The sequence below is a fragment of the Anastrepha obliqua genome, chromosome 3 (assembly GCF_027943255.1).
Source record: "Anastrepha obliqua isolate idAnaObli1 chromosome 3, idAnaObli1_1.0, whole genome shotgun sequence".
Taxonomy (NCBI): domain Eukaryota; kingdom Metazoa; phylum Arthropoda; class Insecta; order Diptera; family Tephritidae; genus Anastrepha; species Anastrepha obliqua.
The window spans coordinates 81,061,575-81,080,914 of NC_072894.1; the positions used below are offsets into that span (position 1 = coordinate 81,061,575).

General features: G+C 36.2%; 1 protein-coding gene across 1 annotated transcript in view; it reads right to left on the bottom strand.

The window, feature by feature from the left end:
- The window catches only part of LOC129242909 (uncharacterized), an 85,218-nt gene extending 68,456 nt beyond the window's left edge, over window positions 1-16,762 (bottom strand). Inside the window, exon 1 of the mRNA XM_054879834.1 lies at window positions 16,684-16,762. The gene's annotated coding sequence lies outside the window, so the exon portion shown is untranslated. The remainder of the gene's footprint in view (window positions 1-16,683) is intronic.
- Window positions 16,763-19,340: the final 2,578 nt, after the last annotated feature.

Genomic DNA, 19,340 nt, shown 5'->3' on the forward strand with positions numbered 1-19,340 from the left:
GCTGCAGCTATACAAAGCAATCCAAGGGTTTCAACAAGAAGCTTATCTGCTCAACTTGGTGTCAGCCGACAGTCTTTGCAAACAATAATGCACAAAGATTTAGACTTATTTCCCTACAAAATTCAAATGGTTAACAAACTGAATGCAGCAGACTTGCCGATTCGCTTGGAATTTTGCCAGAAGATCCTGCAAATGGTGGAAGAAGACCAAAACATGTTAAACTGCCTTTTCATGTCTGATGAGGCCAATTTCGATTTAAACGGCAATGTGAACAAACAAAATTGTCGAATATGGAGTACTTCTAACCCACAGATACTCCACGAGACGGAATTGCATCCTCTTCGCGTGACAGTGTGGTGTTATTTTTTGAAGAAAATGGTCACACCGTTACGGTTACTGGAGACCGTTATTTGAAAATGCTGAAAGAATTTTTCTATCCAGAACTACGCCGAAAGAGAATTCCTTTCAACTCTGTGTGGTTTCAACAAGATGGGGCAACGTCTCACATAGCCCAGACTGTTATGACAGAGTTGCGACGAAAATTTCCCAATAAACTGATTTCAAGAAACTCCGAATTTCGTTGGCCCCCAGGTCGCCTGACCTTACTGCACCTGACTTTTTCTTGTGCGGTTTATGTAAACAAGAAGTTTATAAAACAAAGCCAACAAATTTGGATGAACTAAAACAATCCATTCGGGCAACAATTGCGGCTATCCCTGTCGCAACTCTCAAAGCAGCAATGAACAACTTTTTACTAAGATGCCGCACTTGTGTCAACGAGCATGGGGGGGCATTTAAATTCAATTATTTTTAAAACTAGTTAAGCTACATTTAATAAACATTAATGGCCTTCATCTTGAAAAAAAATAATAAATGAATTCCATACACTAAAAAAAAGTTATTTGAGTTTCTTAATGTAGCAAAATTCATCAGCCACCCTGTATAAGAGGAGATTCTTGTAAACAAACAAAAACAAAAAATAATAATCGCATTAAAAATTGATATCCTTTTATTTTTGCTTTCAATACTAGGCCACTTTCGTTGCCCAAGGCCGCTTTTAGGTGCGTTTGATAAGAAGGGAGCAGCTGCGAATTGAAGAAAATAGGACGACTTGAAAACACAGATTCAGTACTCTTCAATTAAGTTAGTGCTTCTGAAACAGTTAGACCTCGATGAAACAAACTTCATATTAACGAAACGAAAAAAATTGTATAACATACTTTTTGCTGTAACGCACAGTAGGTGAAGTTCTCAAAAAAAAAAATACTTAATAAAAATAAGGAAGACTCTTTAGCATTTAAAGCTTTTATAGAGCGCAATTATTTTTAGAAATTCTCTAAAGCCTCTATTACACCAATAAAAATTCTGTTATCTCAAATCTCTATAAATCTAAATAATCTACATACGAAAATATTCACATATGTAGCTAACAAGCTATGCACGTATTTTCCCGAAAATTTTTCATATTTCATTACATCGAGGTTTTGTCGATACATGAATATGACGAAACGTTTTATAGAAACCAATATTGCAAAAAAACTTTAATTTTCGTAGATAATGAAAAAATGTTATTTTCGTCTTCAATGTTGAATATTTACACTCGAGTTTTAAATAATCCAGAGAAAAGCAATAAAATATGTATTTATTTATTCCTCTAAAACCGTTTTGCATTTCTTCCACCGTTGCAGTAGTTGGCAACACTCTCAAATTGTCAAACCATTTTTCCTATATACATTTTTAATTTCTTTGTACCGTTGCTAAAATCTGACTTTTATTGTTATTTTTACGCTTCCAGAATGCAAAGCAATTTATTAATTAAAAAGCAAAATCAAATAAACCATGAAGCACACTTTTGGGGACGTCTGAGTGTATATGTATATACGTGCTTATCTATCTCTGTGAATTCGAAGGTTTAGAGGACTACAGGGTAGGAGATAAAACAAAAATATTTCTCGTAATTCCCAAAACGCATTCAGATTTTTAAAAAGCAATAAAAGAAATAGCTGTTGTGTACGAGTACGTACGAATGCACAGATATTAAAAAGGAATAAATTAACAAAAACTATTAGCGTTAAATGTCAAATATGAAGGGGTGAAGCAGGTTGCGCGTAAAGCATTTAAAATATGGGAAACATTTAAAGACTTATGCCGCTTGTTTTTGGTGTTTTTATTACTCGATGTAGGTGAATTACTAGTAAAGTGGAAGGGTTTTGCCGGAACACAAACTGATTTGACTAATAAATCGAATTATGATAAGCATCTGTCTTTATATCTGCATTTATATCACATATGTATGCATTTGCATCTGCTTCGGGATCTGCATCTATACCTGCATATGTATTTATATAATATCTGTATATACGAGGTGTGCTCAAAAAGTATAGCGAATTTTGAATTTTCGCAGGTTACGTATATTCGAATTTCAATGTTTTTGTGGCGATATGTTGGTACTCATGTCTCTCACTCATGCCGAAGAGTTCAGCAATTTTGAGTGTTCAGTTAATTGTTGACAGCTGCTTTGCTTCCACGTGTTTCGGCTCGTCTTCGTCTACCTATTCAAAAAGATGGATGAAAGAAACTGTATCAAATTTTGTTTGAAAAACGAAATTAAGTGCGCGGATGCATTCCGAATGTGCACTGTGTCATACGGAGAAGCTACTTTGGATCAAAGCAAAACTGCTCAATTTCGACCAAAAGCAGCATCGCATGAACATTGCTAATGAGATGTTGGACTCTGTCCGCGATGACCCAAATTTGCTCCAGAGGGTTATAACTGGAGACGAATCGTGGGTTTATGGTTATGGTTACGTTTTCTTCGATTGCAAGGGCGTTGTGCATCATGAGTTCTTGCCACTGGGTAAAACGGTCAATAAGGAGTATTACCTACAAGTTATGTGTGATTTGCGTGAAGCAATCCGCCAGAAACGCCCGGATTTGTGGAAGAACACAAATTGGCTCTTGCATCACGATAACGATTATTTGGCCAAAAACAACACACTAATAATGCCACAGTCACCGTATTTCCCAGATCTGGCCCCCTTTAACTTTTTATTGTTTCCGGAACTGAAGAGGCCGATGAAAGGACGCTACGATTGTCGAGATAAAGACGGCATCGAAGGAGCAGCTGAACAAGATAAAAAAACGATTTTTTGAAGAGCTTCGAAGATTGGAAAAAACGTTGGCACAAGTGCATTATATCTCATGGGGATTACTTTGAAAGGGACAAAATAGATACTAATGAATAAATAAATAATTTTTGAAAAAAAAAACACAAAATTTGCGATACTTTTTGAACACATCTCGTATTGTTGCCAGCGCCTAAAACTAACTATAACAGAAATTGGAAATGTGAAAACAAAAACATACAAAAAAACGAGCACATACTAATGAGAATGGATGATATTGTATTGTAAATTATTTATCGTTTCCCACCAAACGCGTTAAAAGTACAAATTCACAAGTTTCATATGCAAAGTAAAAAATTCACATGTAATGGAACCACAAATGAACGTGGTCGGCAATACAAAGCGAGTGCAGTCCAAATACAAAAATAGTAAATACAGAAGGGAATCTAAAGTGACTATGGCATCCAAATCAAGATAATGGAAAATTAACAGCAAATATCCAGGATATTTTATCTCTGTTTGCGTTGCATCATGCATTGTACATACATACATACATACACACATATGTAAGTGAAGGTAAATAGACCACTGTGAGAAAGCCAAACTCGGTATTGAGTGCAACCAACTGCAGGTGATAGCTTTAAATGTCAGTAATACTTGGTTAGTGCCTTTTTGGGTTTAGCTCATGTAAAGAAGATGTACTCAATTTACTCCTAGCCAACTGCTTATTGCTTAATTTGGTTGAGTTTATGAAAAATATTCCTTAGAAAATACTTATACCTTAAGGGTTTTTGGTACTTATTTTTGAGGTTGGCCAATTTTATTGAATTTTATACATGTTTTTCAAATAAACTTTTTTCAGTAAAAACAATTCAGAAAATGATCATTTTTATCAGAAGTTAGTGAAAAGCGTGTCTCTGGATGAATGCCAAAACATATATGAAATAAAACTTTTTGTAAATTTCAAAGTATGCACTTTTTCTTTTCACTGAATATATCTAAATTTATATTCGAAGTCAAGCCCAATATTTGTATAAAATTTTATCATAATTTAATCGTAGTTAGTTTATTTATTGTAAATATTTATCGAATTTTGCATACAATTCAGTGTATTAATTTGAGATTTTTAAGAAAATCACTAAAATCGAAAATCCTCGAAGGTAAATTTTAAAACGTTTTCAAAATATGGTAAATGTTTCAAAATTATTGACATTTTGCATTTTTTCTCGACCATTTTCATTTCGACAGAATACGATTTCGGCATGATTTTGATTTAAAAAAAAATTTTAAGCTTCGCCATTTAGCAAAGAGAAAATACATTCTGATATCTCAACCAGAAGCCCCCCCATCATGTAAGTACTTCTTCAATTGATCCGAAGCTAAATATTGCACAACCCCCCGTATCGACCGAATTTCCATATATGAATACTTGCAGAGTCGCAACAAATTCGACCCATTTCTGATGCGTATGCTGATTGGGAATGAAATGTGGGTTAATCACGTCGACGTCAAATGAAAAAAGTTAATAGCCTTGAAGGTGTTGTTGATATCGAAATGAATTTTCTGTCGATTTCCCTACATACTCTACTACATTCTCAAAGTTACGTATACGCCATTGTTTATCCTATCACATTGGTTTTGATGTAAAATTTGGGTGATTTTAAAGGAAAAATATGTACACATAAGTATGTATAGAAATGAGCACGCTTTACTTATAAATAAGATACACGTTAGTCAATTCGAAAAAAGTTTTTTTTAATGTTTTAATTGAAATATATCTGCGTTTTCTCATACACTTACGGAGCACAAATATCAAAAGTCATTTGGTTGCATTAATTTTGTATTTGAAATATTTACATATTATTACTATTATTTGCTAGAGCGGCGGTCGGGGATGCAAAGTGCTGTACCAAAGTTCCACATGCTATATATTTATGTAATGTAAATATGTACTTTTGAGTTTTATAACTTCATCGCGCTGACTTCCAACGTGTTTGTAAGTGGGGCTAAGGTGAAATATGGGTACCTATGTTGTGCCCAAACAAATGTACAAGTATAGTTGTAATTATAAATATATTTTAATGTATATTCATCTGCTGTCCACTAGGTTGAAGAGTCACATAGGACGTGCAGCATCAAATGATAGAAATAACTTTTTCTACAGAGCACATTTCAGTCAAGGAAAAGCTTCATTTACATATATAAGTATATATAATTGGCGCTTACAGCCCTTATTGGGTATTTGGTCGGGCTCCTCCTCCGATTTGTGGTGTGCGTCTTGATGTATATATTTTCATAAATAGAGGGATCCACAGTTTTACGATGCTTCAAAACGGTAGATGTTTATTTTAGAGAAGCTTTTTTATTGCAGAGAAACCATTGCCCATGTCTGCGGAGGGGCGACCGTTACTAGAAAAAACTTTTTCTATAAATTGGTGTATCATGAACGGAGCTTCGAACCTGTGCAGTTCCGAATGGTAGCCACACATCAATTCATTCAGCTACGATTACTTAATTTGCATTGCTACTTAATATGGAATTTTATTTTCTGATTCGAATTTTCATTGTTGAACACAAAATGAACAAAATGTAATATTTTCAGCACTCTTATTCTCCTTCTTGTCTCTTCACCTGCGCGAGAAATGCTAGAATGGGAAACCTATACTGTTACCGTGTCTATTCATCAAAGATAATCCTATTAATATGTCAACTAGCAAGTTAGTCATTAGCCACACGTTTCTTTTTTCATCGGCTTTACACAAAACTTGGCTTGTTATTGGACAGCTCGGTTAGCAGCCCATCAGCTTTGCCTCTTCTGGAAAACGAGCTAAGACTTACTAGAAGGTGATAGCTTGCTATATTTTAGGTAGAGTTTACTAAGAGTCTACTAACCTTACCGCACTTTTCCTTCTTGGTTCTCCCATTGCCAAAAGCTCATTTTACGTTTGAGCTGTATTGCGATAGCTACGTTTGATTTCAACCTTTGAGGTAGGACCATTTGTTTGCAAAGATTTAATAGCAACTTTCTGGACAGAGTAAATAGTAATAGGAAGCCGCACAGTAAAGGCGGAGCAGAAAAGCGGAAAGAATATAGTGGTTGGGTAAACGAAGGCTTTAGCTTCTTCAGATATCGTATCACAGATATCTTACTCTTTGGTTAGTCTAAAGTCAACTACATAAATAGCTTCCCATCACTCAGCTCTGTTTTTTTGTTTTGGGAAATCATTGCCAACGTCGTATATTCGGGCTATATTCTTCATTTATTTCCAAGGTTATCCTTCGGGAGGACCTAAAAGTGACGCGCTTATTTTCTTAACGATGATCTTGTCCTGGTGTATTGTAGGCTTCCGCTTAGGTTTCTTTCGAACTTTATTTTTTACAAAAATCTTTGTCTTTACTAATACATTTGAAAACATTGTATACCACTTTGCGTGAGCAACTCATTGTTTCTGCAAATTTTGTTTGTTTTGTAAAGGTCTCAATAATGTTTTTCTTTTCGAGTGAGACATAGGGTCTTCTTCCCATTTTCATGTTCAACAATCATTATAATATTTAGTTAGAATAAACAAGAATTTACAGAAAAAATTAGCTTTAATTATCTTAACTAATTATTGTAACTGCCTATTGACTTTGAGTGCAACATGGTAAGAACAACTCATTAAAAAAGTTAACTGGGCTTATTGTCTGATGCTAGAGAAAAGCGATCCACAGCATAACATTGGCATAAAAATATGTACGAATATCTGTTAATCTTCTAAGAAATAGCAACTCGTGTAGAGGACACTATAAATAAGCTATATCTCTGTTCATTGCTATATGCATTGAAGTACTCATTAAAAGTTGGCATAAAATGTGTATTGAATTCAAGGAAAACTGATTTACTAAGGATACTTAAGGATATTCCCAACTACTCGCAATTCGCTCAAGTTACAAGCTTACTTTTCCAAAAATAGAAGAATCGCTTCCCGTATTGTGTTGTAAATCTACGCGGAAGTAATAATGAATGCCTTTAAATAATAAGAAGAAAAAAACTAGAAAAGATTAAAGGAAAGATTAACGAAATGGTACAAATAGTAAAGTGCATCGCAAGTGATGGATGGGTGAGTGTAACAGACGAATTATGCACTTTAGTTATTACTTATTTTAATGGGTACTGTTAACTAAAAATAGAACGAGAACAATAACAAAGATGAAAAATAACAGCAAAAATATTTAATTACTAAAGCAAAAATGTGGAAAAGTCGCTTTGGCAGGGCGCAAATGGCGACAGAGTGGATGAGGCACATAGAAAAGCATGTAAAAAAAAAAATAACAACTTAGCGTAAAAGTGGTTGGTGAGAAAATATAGCAGTACCCAATAGTAAATAGTAAATTGCACCATTTCGAAACGGTGCAAAGCAATCAAATTTGCAGATGATAGCTACTATTTATCAATCTATATTCGAACAATGCGTAAGCCATTCTATCTGGACCAAAATATAAAATATATAAGTATTATATCATTATTAAGTCACCCAACCCAACCACCAACATTAAACACCCAGCCTAATATGTAAAAATTTATAATATACTTGTATATAAATATACCTATATGAAAGCTCTATATCAACAACCCTTTATAACAAGCACTTTAAAGAAAAAATTGGTATTTGTATGGAGCTTTAATTTGGTGAAATTCGCTGGAGAGGATGACCTCAGTTAAGACGCTAAATAGAATCCAAAGTTCTATCCTCATTGAAATTAGTAGGTCGCTTCGGACCACTCCTACTTTAGCGCTTAATGCTGAATGTGCTCCGATTGAGGAGTCCGGGTTACAAGTTAGAGTTATGCTACGAACACTGCATTATCCTTAGAAACTTTGAGTGCATCGCCATGGTGAGTGATTAATGCACACCTCTGTTGGGTCCGAGCTGCACTTTTCCTATTCATATTCCTTCAAAGGGAGGAGTGAGCAGGGTGAAAATTTCAGAGACAGACATGCTTATGTATAGCTCGAAGTTGGATGGAAGGGTTGGTGGAGGAGTATTCTCTAATCCAGGCTACCGGAACACTGCAGTGTTCTCCACGCGTAGGTAGTCGCAATCAATTAAGCAGTTGATTTGCAGCTTACTTATGTAACTACTGTCAGTCACAGAGGTAAAATCTTACCCTGACAACCAAGCGGCAATTTGGGCCTTGCGCTCATTGTTAATGTGCGCGAAATTAGTTGGGACCATGCCTGACTTTTTTCTCGATCGCATCCGAATACTACGATATTAGACTCATTTAGGTACCTGGTCCAGCGAGATTGCGGGAATATGCTGCACGGATGAGCTAGCTAGTGCTAGTGCTGGTTCTCCTGAAAACCTGTGTACTCCTGGAAAGGTGGGCTTCACGTTAATTAAGTGAGCGTTGGGTTAGTGCAAAAAAATGTAAAATTGCGTGATCCTTCTGGTCATGGCTAAGTCGAAGGTGCCCGAGAGAACTTCAAAGGCTAACAAAGACGCAGTTCTCGAATTGTGTGAGCATTGCTTGTTAGGTATTCAGGCGCTTATACTTTAAATTAACTCCAGCTCTTTCTGGGCTGAGTTTCTCTCCGTTCTCACTGGGATGAGTTTCAGTCATCTTTGTTGCTACACCTGCGGACATATCAGGCTTAGGTATCACACACCTGATGAGCTTCATCAGCAGCTTGAAGTTATATAAGAATTAGTAGCACCAAAAGTAGATGTTAAGTTCTCTATAGGCTAACTTTACAGTTACTAGAACTAACTTAACTGAAAAGAATCTGAATTTTTTTGGAGCCATACCCATACAAAAGTAGTTATTTAAAAGCAAGTAAGGTAGTGGAAGTATCAGTGACAACTAAGTGAGAAATATTTATTGCATTTCAAATAAACTTAAAGTTAGATAAATTCCCACAGGGTAGCAGCATTGCAGCGTAATAGTTGTGGTGGAAATAATTAAATACTGCAGTACTCAAGAGTCTTAAAGGAAAAGTACTATAGACGAAAATCACAGGGAGTGGGAATGAGAAAATTTTATGTAACGAATACTTTAGTTAAAATTGGGTAGATGTAGCATTACCGTATATATCAACACACACATACTACACCAGAGGAAGCGACGAACACAAAAAATAAAATAAAATAAAGTGATTGTGGTTATCTTTTCAATCAAAAAGTGTAAGTAAAAATTAATTTAAATGAACCAGTACTCAGTATGAGCGAGGTTGGCGCAAGAAGGCCTGTCTGGCGGAAGTGTTAACTACTAATTGAGATTGTATATAATGAGCGACAAAATAATCATTTTTCATGCCAAGCAGTAAGCACCAAAAGCCAAAAGTGAAAGACAAAAGTGATGGAGAGCATTAAGATGCGGGAAAGCGCTTCAACAACTGCTACAACAACTATTTAACAACTAGGAAATGCGGAAAGTGGTAGAGAATCAAGTAAGTCTTTGAAAATTTGAATAAGAATGAAGTTGGCTGCCAAGTGAAAAGAGATGAAAAAGTACTTAAAATGCGGCTTTGTATGCCTGCACATAAGTAGAGGAAACAGGCAAATACTGGCGGGGTTTTAATTGAAAGCAAAGTAAACAAAATATTCCAGAGCATGCCTTGTTGCATATTTCTGAATAAAAGTATGACAAAAAATTGAAGTAATAATAGAAGAAAGTTGTGCCACATTTTTATAGTTGGGGTTTAAATATGAAATTATAACGCTTTGAGAAGGAAACCCGATGAAAAACATAAACTCATTTTCGACACAAATTATCTAGTGTCTGGCGCTGAATTGCATTATTATTGTTAGACAAAATGCGCAAAAATTTATGCATCGACGCTATTAGAAGTACGCAATTATTTTTCAGCTGACTGATGGCGATAGCTGCAGGCAAACGAGTTTCTTTTGGTGCACTTCAGCAACTTTAAGTGCGCGAAAAATGGAGCAATGAGTACGGTATGAGTATTCAGCGACCCCGCATTATAAAGGGTCTTTCAAAAGATTCGCCTAGATGTTATGATAAAAAATGTAAAAATGTAGATTCTTTCAGGTTTCGCTATTTTTATATTTTTATCCAAAATACGGCGCTTAAAAATTGTATGTGAAAAATGACAACATTTAAATGCCCATCAAGAGCTCGTCTACAGGCTGTCTTACGAGAATTAAAAATTTCAAGGCTTCGCTCACACATTATAGTATAGAGTTCAGAGAGTTGGCCTAGGTTGCCAGTTTGTGTTACCTTTACGTGATATTAGTCGATCGATAAGGGGCGCCCTATAGAGGATCGATGATATCGCTCTGCGAAATTGGCAGACCAAATGGAACGATTGTGGGAAGGGAAGAACCACTTTCACTATGATCCCCGACATACAGAAATGGATCCGGAGAATACATGGAAACGTTAATTTCATGCTGACACGGTTTTTAACTGGGTATGGCTATTTCAGACAGTATTTGCACAAATACAAGCACACAGACTCCCCATTTTGCCGATACTGCCAAGGAAAATATGAAACTCCTGAGCATGCCCTCTTGGAATGTTCTAGATTTGATGTGGCGCTCAAATATCGGCGAGAGCATGACAGCTGCTAGCCTAGTACCAATATATGCTAGAATCTGAAGAAATGAGGAACTATGGTTGTAGCGTAGCTTCAATAATTGTGCGAAGGCTAAGACATGGTGATACTGAACGCACACAAAATGAGTAAACAAACACACCCCCCCCCCCATCTTAACTGGCTATACCGAGTGGAAAAAAGTAGAACAGCGGGGCGATGGAGTGGTTTAGTCCGTAGCCTCTACTAAACTTAGTTAAAAAAGAGCCGGGGGATTATCGCATGTGAATCAGATATACGTATGAGTCGGATCATATGTATCTTTAGAAGATTCCATCTCCCAGATCCGCATACAAACAAAAAAAAACAACAAAAAAAAGGACCTTGCATCTCAGATCATAATAATGCAATCTTTATCCATCTTACTTGCGGCTCTATCCTGTTCAAAATAAATATCGTCTATGTCTATTCCTTCAAAATTAGGGAACAAAAAATCTTCAGTCAGTTGTCTATAGCGATGCCCATTGATAGTAACAGCTCTTCCATTTTCATCTTCAAGGAAAAACGGGCCAATTAGTTCATCAGACCAAAAACCACACCGAACAGTGGATGGACATTTTAGTGGATGTAATTTCTGATTTTCTACGCTGCCGTAGCCGAATGGGTTGGTGCGTGACTACCATTCGGAATTCACAGAGAGAACGTCGGTTCGAATCTCGGTGAAACACTAAAATTAAGAAAAAGTTTTTTCTAATAGCGGTCGCCCCTCGGCAGGCCATGGCAAACCTCCGAGTGTATTTCTGCCATGAAAAAGCTCCTCATAAAAATATCTGACGTTCGGAGTCGGCTTGAAACTGTAGGTCCCTCCATTTGTGGAACAACATCAAGACGCACATCACTAATAGAAGGAGGAGCTCGGACAAACACCCAAAAAGGTCTACGCGCCAATTATATATATATATGTATATATAATTTCGCGCTATTACTAGGGCGGATTCTTCTTTCCATTCCATTTCCATCTCTATCTCGATTTTCCATCTAGTGTGAATTGGGCTTCATCACTAAAAATGATTTTGCATGGAAAACTGACATCATCTTTGAACAATTCACGAAATTTCTGAGTTGATAATAATCAGTTGGCTTCAATTCTTGCGTCTGCTGAATTGTTGTAGTTGAATTGTGAAAATACAAATCTTTGGGTAAAATCAGTCAAACAGTCCATTAATGAATGCTCAATTGTTGAAAGGGTCGATATATCGATATTGAAGGTTGCTCAACAACCCTTTGCGTTACAGCAGTCCTTTTCCTATTCTCGACAGAACCAGTTTCTGGAACTTTTTTCATGAACCTTCGGCTCATTCGAATGATTATTTTCACCAAAAAAATCACTAATTTAGCGATACTTTGTTTTTAAAAATCGAGCAAATAATATAAGTTTCAATGATTTAGATAATAATAATAATAAAAAAAATCGGAATTGTAAAATGGTCATCTACTGAAATAGAAAATCTACAACGAATAATACGTACAATTATGACTAAATACAAGTCACGTCACCCAAAAAGCTCTGTCGTTCGAATGATGCTACCTAGAAAAGCGGGAGGCAGAGGACAGATTGATGTTGGAGCACTGCATGACAAACTTATCTTGAACATAAGAGCATACTTCCAACATAAGTGCTCCCAATCCGATCTGCACAAGGCTGCAAGTGCTGCGGATGATAATTACACCCCACTTCGAATGAATCAACCACAATAGATGTAAAAACCCAAAGATGGTCTGAAATGGCTGTCCACGGCGTATATCGAAAAGACTTGCTGATCCCACATGTCGACCAAAAATTGTCGCACTTATGGCTTACCAACAGGTCGATATTTGCCGAAACGGAGGGTACCATTTTCGCCATACAAGATGGTGTGATTCCAACGAGAAATTACATTAAATACGTAATGCGAGATGCAAATGCCGCTGCAGACAGATGTCGAAGATGCAATAGTCGAAGTGAGACATTAGACCACGTGCTAGAGGGATGCACCACATTGGCAAACTCTATGTACCTGAAGCGACATAATGACATCGCGAAAATAATCCATCTAAAACTGACGCAGATGTACAACTTCAATCCAAGCAAAATACCGTACTTCAGATACACCCCAGAACCTGTTCAAGAAGACTCCAACTACCTTCTATATTACGACCGAACAATTTTAACAAATGCCACAAGAGACCACAATAGGCCAGATATTTTCCTTATTGATAAATCTCAAGCGACTGGTTATATAGTTGATATTGCTGTTCCTCTAAACAGAAACATGCAAAAAACATATGCAGAAAAAATATTCAAATATTCTGACTTAGGCATTGATGTCAAACGCCAGTGGAAGCTAAGGAAGGTGCACATACTACCAATTATCATCTCAGCCCACGGACTAGTGCATAAAAACTTAGCAGACAACGTCAAAACTTTTCAACTCTCAGAATATTTAATTTTCGACATGCAGAAAGCAGCTTTACTCAATTCTTGTCATATATGGTAGTCTGAAACTTTTTACAGTAAACGTTTTTCTTGTTAGTAAATTTGTTAACTATTTTGTATAATATTTATATATATATTTAATTGTAATATTGTGTACCTGTTATAAATTATTGGCTTGCAGCTAAGCTGTCGCCAATTAATGTAAAACAATCCTTTTTTGGGATGCAATAAAAAAAATAATAATAATAATAAATAATTTAATTACAAATTTTTGTTTTATTGTGTATGTACATCTGTCTACTTGACAAATTTCAAAGATGACTTAAATCAAATGTACCGGAATTATTCACTACTGACATCTAGGTGTGACTTTCGAAAGACCCTTTATATTATTAAGTGCGCTTTTTTAACCCATGTACATTTGAGCACGGCGTTATCATAAATAGTTTGGATAGATATACTTATAGTAGATATACATTTCATATAATATAGGATATGTACATTTATAGTGAAAAATCAATTCAAAATATTGCGAAGCGCTAGCATATAAATTCATATACTACGTTCATTTGCAAATCGATCGAAGCGTATCCACGCACTTTAGAAAGCAGATACACTGTATTTTGCATTTTTTTCCCGTATATATGAGAATATATTTTTCTACAAAAAAGTTATGGGGGCCCCGCTACGAATCTTCCATAGATTACTTACAATAGTCTCAGCTGCTAATGATTGAACTAAGAAAAAAAAAACGGGGATGAGTCAAGACACATTAAACAGATAGCATTTTTTTTCCTTTTTGGTCACTATATTGTCAAAATTTATAAATGCAGACTTACAGCGCAGAGTAACTTATACAAACTTTGACAATTAAAGACCAACAACAATTTTGTCCCTAAAATTTTAAACAGAAAAATAATATAAATAAAAAATATAATGTAATTTTCAACAATGGCTTAATAGAATAAGAATTAATAGAAAGATATTAAAATTGTTCTTAAACAATTTTTTTTGAACAAGTAAAAAAAAATAATAATAAAATTGTTAAAAATAACCGAAGGCATTTCGCTTCATAGAACTCCACCAAAAGTTTCAGAATCGAATAAATCCGAAAATTAAAAGTTGTTTTGTTTTTTAATTTTTTAAGTCTACTGCTTGTATATAGTCTATAATTGAATAAATGTTCAGAAAAATGTATGATAATGCATAACTTGGCATGTAATCGCTCTAGTGTGTTTCTTGATATCAAAAATGATGCCAAAAAAAAATATATAAGGTTGTCAAAAAAGTCTTGCGGCATTTCCGCAAGCTTGTCTTTGCATGCGCGTAGTTCTAGTTGTATTCGTCGCATCGGTTCACGCTAGAGCTTTTTGGAAAGCTCTTTTCACGTGCTAACACGTGTTTGATTAATTGTTGTTTGCTTTTAGTCGTTCGTGAGTTATAGCGTCGCAAACATGGAGCGAAATAAAGAGAAAATACGGCATATTTTACAGTACTACTACGATAAAGGCAAAAATGCATCTCATGCTGCCAATAAAATTTGTGCAGTTTATGGACCCGATACAGTTTCCATTTCCATCGCACAACGATGGTTTCAACGTTTTCGTTCTGGTGCAGAGGTGATCGAGATGCGCCACGGTCCGGAAAGCCTGTCGTCAAAAATTGCGATAAAATCGCTGAATTGATCGAAAGAGACCGGCATAGTAGCAGCCGTAGCATCGGCCAAGAGCCTGGCATGAGTCATCAAACCGTTATAAACCATTTGAAGAAGCTTGGATTCAAAAAGAAGCTCGATTTATGGGTGCCACACGACTTGACGGAAAAGAACATTTTTGCCCGTATGGATGCATGCGAATCGCTTCTGAATCGCAACAAAATCGACCCGTTTTTGAAGCGGATGGTGACTGGTGATGAAAAGTGGGTCACTTACGACAACGTGATGCGCAAACGGTCGTGGTCGAAAAGCGTTGAAGCTGCCCAGACGGTGGCCAAGCCTGGATTGACGGCCAGGAAGGTTCTTCTGTGTGTTTGGTGGGATTGGCAGGGAATCATCCACTATGAGCTGCTCCCCTATGGCCAAACGCTCAATTCGGACCTGTACTGCCAACAAATGGACCGCTTGAATGCAGCACTCATGCAGAAGAGGCCATCTTTGATCAACAGAGGCCGAATTGTCTTTCATCAGGACAACGCCAGGCCACACACATCTTTGCTGACGCGCCAGAAGCTCCGGGAGCTCGGATGGGAGGTTCTTTTGCATCCACCGTATAGTCCTGATCTCGCGTCAAGTGATTACCACCTATTTCTGTCCATGGCGAACGAGCTTGGTAGTCGGAAGTTGTCCTCAAAAGAGTCCTGTGAAAATTGGCTCTCCGAGTTTTTTGACAATGGGGAAGCGAGCTTCTATAAGAGGGGTATTATGAAGTTGGCATCTCGTTGGGAACTCATCATCGAACAAAACGGCGCATATTTGACTTAAATCGCATTATTATAACCAATTTTATGAACAATTGAAAATTCAATAAAAATACCGCAAGACTTTTTGACAACCTTATATATTTTTAGGTTTTATTTAATAGGCTATTTAAGAATATAAAATCTTTTATTTATTTCGATGCATTTTTGCGCAAAATAAAAAGATAAAAGTAGTCATGTAGTGTCAGTCACTGGTGGCTAAACTGTTGCAATGAAGCCGCGGAACAAAGTGTTAAGTGTGTTTGCTCATAGCATGTATACAAGCCTACATAAAACTGAGTTAACGGGTTAGGGGCAGTCAGAGGCCCGAAAAACTTATGACTTTCAATAATTTTTTTTGCTAGCAATTGCTTCATTTTACAAAAATTAAATATAAATATAGAATTAAAACATAATGTTTCGACCTGACTTTAGCGAAATATCAAAAAAAAAAAAAATAATAATAATAATTGCAAAAGTTATCGCTGTTTGTGTGGAGCCCGTGTTTCGAGAAATCCCTTGCCGGATTCATTAAAAATCAAAGTCTTTGGGGATTCATTTAAAATCATTCGGACAAGAGAAATTAGTTTTATTAACAGATAATCTTGTACCTGATCGAAGCTCTTGTTTGCAAAATTAACAATATGGTGACCTCTGGAAATATTGTTCAGATTTTCGAGAAAGAAACCGACAATTAATTGTTTGAAAAATATCAAATAAAAAATAAAAAAATCATTCGATCAGGCACGAGTGTTTTATGTTTTTCAAAAGCAGTATAAATTTTATTGAAATCTACCAAGCGTTTATTAAGTTACAGTGATCACCAGTTCAAAAAACATAGTTTTGAGAAAAAGGCATTTAAAGTTTTGCTATCAAGCTCCGGAGCCCCCAAACGCCCTTTGTTAATTGTTGAATAACTCGAAAAATATTAGTCGGATTCACTTCAACTTTTCAAAAAATATGTTTAATATGTTAAGATATAATGCTTTAAGAAAACGCAAAAAAAAAAATCCAATTTTTTTTTTATTCTCACTACTCGTAACTCCTTAAAACCGATATTCTTTAATGGTTCAATTGAAAATTATACTTACATTTTGACTTTAATTGGAGCGCCCAGTGTTTTATTTGATGGCTAATAATAACGAGCAATTGCGGTAGTACCAGTTTAAACTGAAAAAAAGAGAATAACGCCAATTATAAATATATATAAGTATGTATCTATAAATATGAAGAGCTAGCAAATACCCGGCATGCGAGTTTTAAGATTTTATGTTTTTTTTTTTTAAAACACAACTCTATTAATTTTAACTCAGTTTAGAGAAGACCCCTGCTTCGACTCCAGATTCCATCTTCGAAGTGAAGACAGAAGTGCAAGCTTCGGTGCAGATTTTCCCCTCGATCCAATCCAGCCTATTTGGAAACATTGCCTTAGCACGACTCTCAAACTATAGTTTGCGGAGAGAGAGATATGTTCGAAGTTCGGAGAAATACGGTGTTAACTGCCCGAAAATGCTACCATGCCCCTTGAGAGATTGCCTCCAGAGGCCGAACTGCAATGGAAATAACGTAAAAGTCGATGGGAAGCAAGTGTAAAACGGGCAAGTTGAGGCAAGTTTTACTTGTTCAAGTTTTACATGCTCCTGTGATTCCAATAAATGCAGTGCTTTGCACCCTCCCCAGTTTAGTGATATTATAGCCCTTCCGAAGAGCTTCCCACAAAACCAGGCATCCTACGCCAAAATGGGCATAACTACTACGTTGCATATCCACGTATGACCTGTGGCTTAAGTTCCCATTTTTTACCGATCATAGATTTACAGGAATAGAAGGCTATATTGGCTTTCTTTACCCGATTTTCAATGTGTAGCTCCCAAAGGGTGTTTGGAGTCAAGTATCACTCCAAGATACCTAACTTCCAATGAAAGCTGGAGAATGTGGTTGTTTAATTTGAGAAGTCGAAAGGGTGGAGGTTTATATTTTCTGGTAAATAGCAGCGTTTTCTGGTAAATAGCGTATTGTCAGAGTTGACTCGGAGGCCGCAAGTGGCAGCACAGCGACTTAGTATAGCCTTGCCCAGCACACTCTCATTTTTGTTGTTTCCGTAATGTTTTTGTCATGTTTTTTTTGTTTTGTTTCCCATTTATCTAAATTTTGGTCCCACGAGTATGCATGGAAGGAAATGGACCGCCGCGGCAGAGTCGGCATACCACGGTAAGGCACTTGCTGCAACCGACCTGGCCTGTGCATTGAAGGGGACCGTTAACGACTGGTCATTTAGGCACTAACAGTCATGCAGCTCTCGGCAAGGGTACCTCAACACCTTAGCTTAAAGTGCTGAGAAGGTTATACCGCCTTGACTCGGTCGACAGAGCCTTGTTTTGGTTGGGCTCCAAAAGAATATGCATAAGAGCAGATTGAGTCTCTGTTACGTATATAATAATACATACATACATATATGCGCATAAAAGAAAAATTTCTGTTAAAAATGCGCACTTAATATTGGAAGCCAAATGCAATTGGAAAGAAAGAACAGGAAGAAATCAAAAATGGAATTTCATTTGCATGAAAATTTATTCAAAAACTCAGTTTCATATACATATGTATGTACCTACAACACACACAAACAGTTCAGGTATTATTTCAAAGCGACTTTTTCACCGCTGCGATCCATCCTGCACTGACTTTTGTTCTTGCATAAAGACACACTTTTCTTGTTGCAGGGCTTTCATTTAAGGCAAATATTGAATTTGCAATTTTTCATTTTATTCAATGGAAATGCTAGTAACTGACGTTAATGCGCACATGCTACGCACATGCAAACAGTTGAGCGCCTAGTTATATACTCTAAAAGCATTAACAATATGAATGATTGCAACAACCAGCAATACAAATGCCCGTAGCAATATGTTTGACAGAAGTCGTGACAGTAGTAACAACTACAACAACATCAGCTCTCGTTGCAATTCATATTTCATATTCGGAGTTATGCTTTGATGTTTGTCACTTCAAGAGTAGGGCGCAGATATTTCGCACAAAATGAATTTGCATTTTCCAATTTCAGTTTACCTCCTGCTGTTATTGGCATTCCATTGATTTCGCATGTGTGTATGTGTGCATTATATGTACAGTTGTAATCCTATTTAGCAAACATAATTATTGTTAGTTTGATAGATCGTCAAATGATAACTAAATTTAAGCATATAAAAAAGGCTTTTATTAAAAAAACAGCTTTTATGTCAGAAAAAAAACAATGAATTAATTTAACGCAATTTTCATTTGTTAAGGTTCCCCCTTGTTTTTAATCACTTGACGTTCGAGTTTTCTTCACAAAAATGTAACCAAAAATATTAAGTTTTTTTATTTTGTATTTAAAAAGTTTATATCGTTAGTTTATATAGTATAAAGTTTAAAACTAAAAACAAAAAATGACAAGAAGCGATTCGTTCATGTCCGGTATCTAACACAAACATATCGAAACTTGCGAGCATCACACGTTTTAGTGCGTTAGAGTATGTCCACCGGCGGCTAAGCAGCGCAAAAGAGCTCGATATATCAAACTCTTTGTCGTAATTATAATTTTCTTCAAGAACTCTATTTCAGTTTTTACGCAGTGTTACTTTAAGGATTGCTATCCATTGAAAAGCCAATGCTGTCACACCATATTTATCTTGCCCTTGAGTTGCCAAACTACTCACTGTTGTTCAAGTAGCATATCGGTGGACTTTTGATCAAACAGCTTAAATAAACT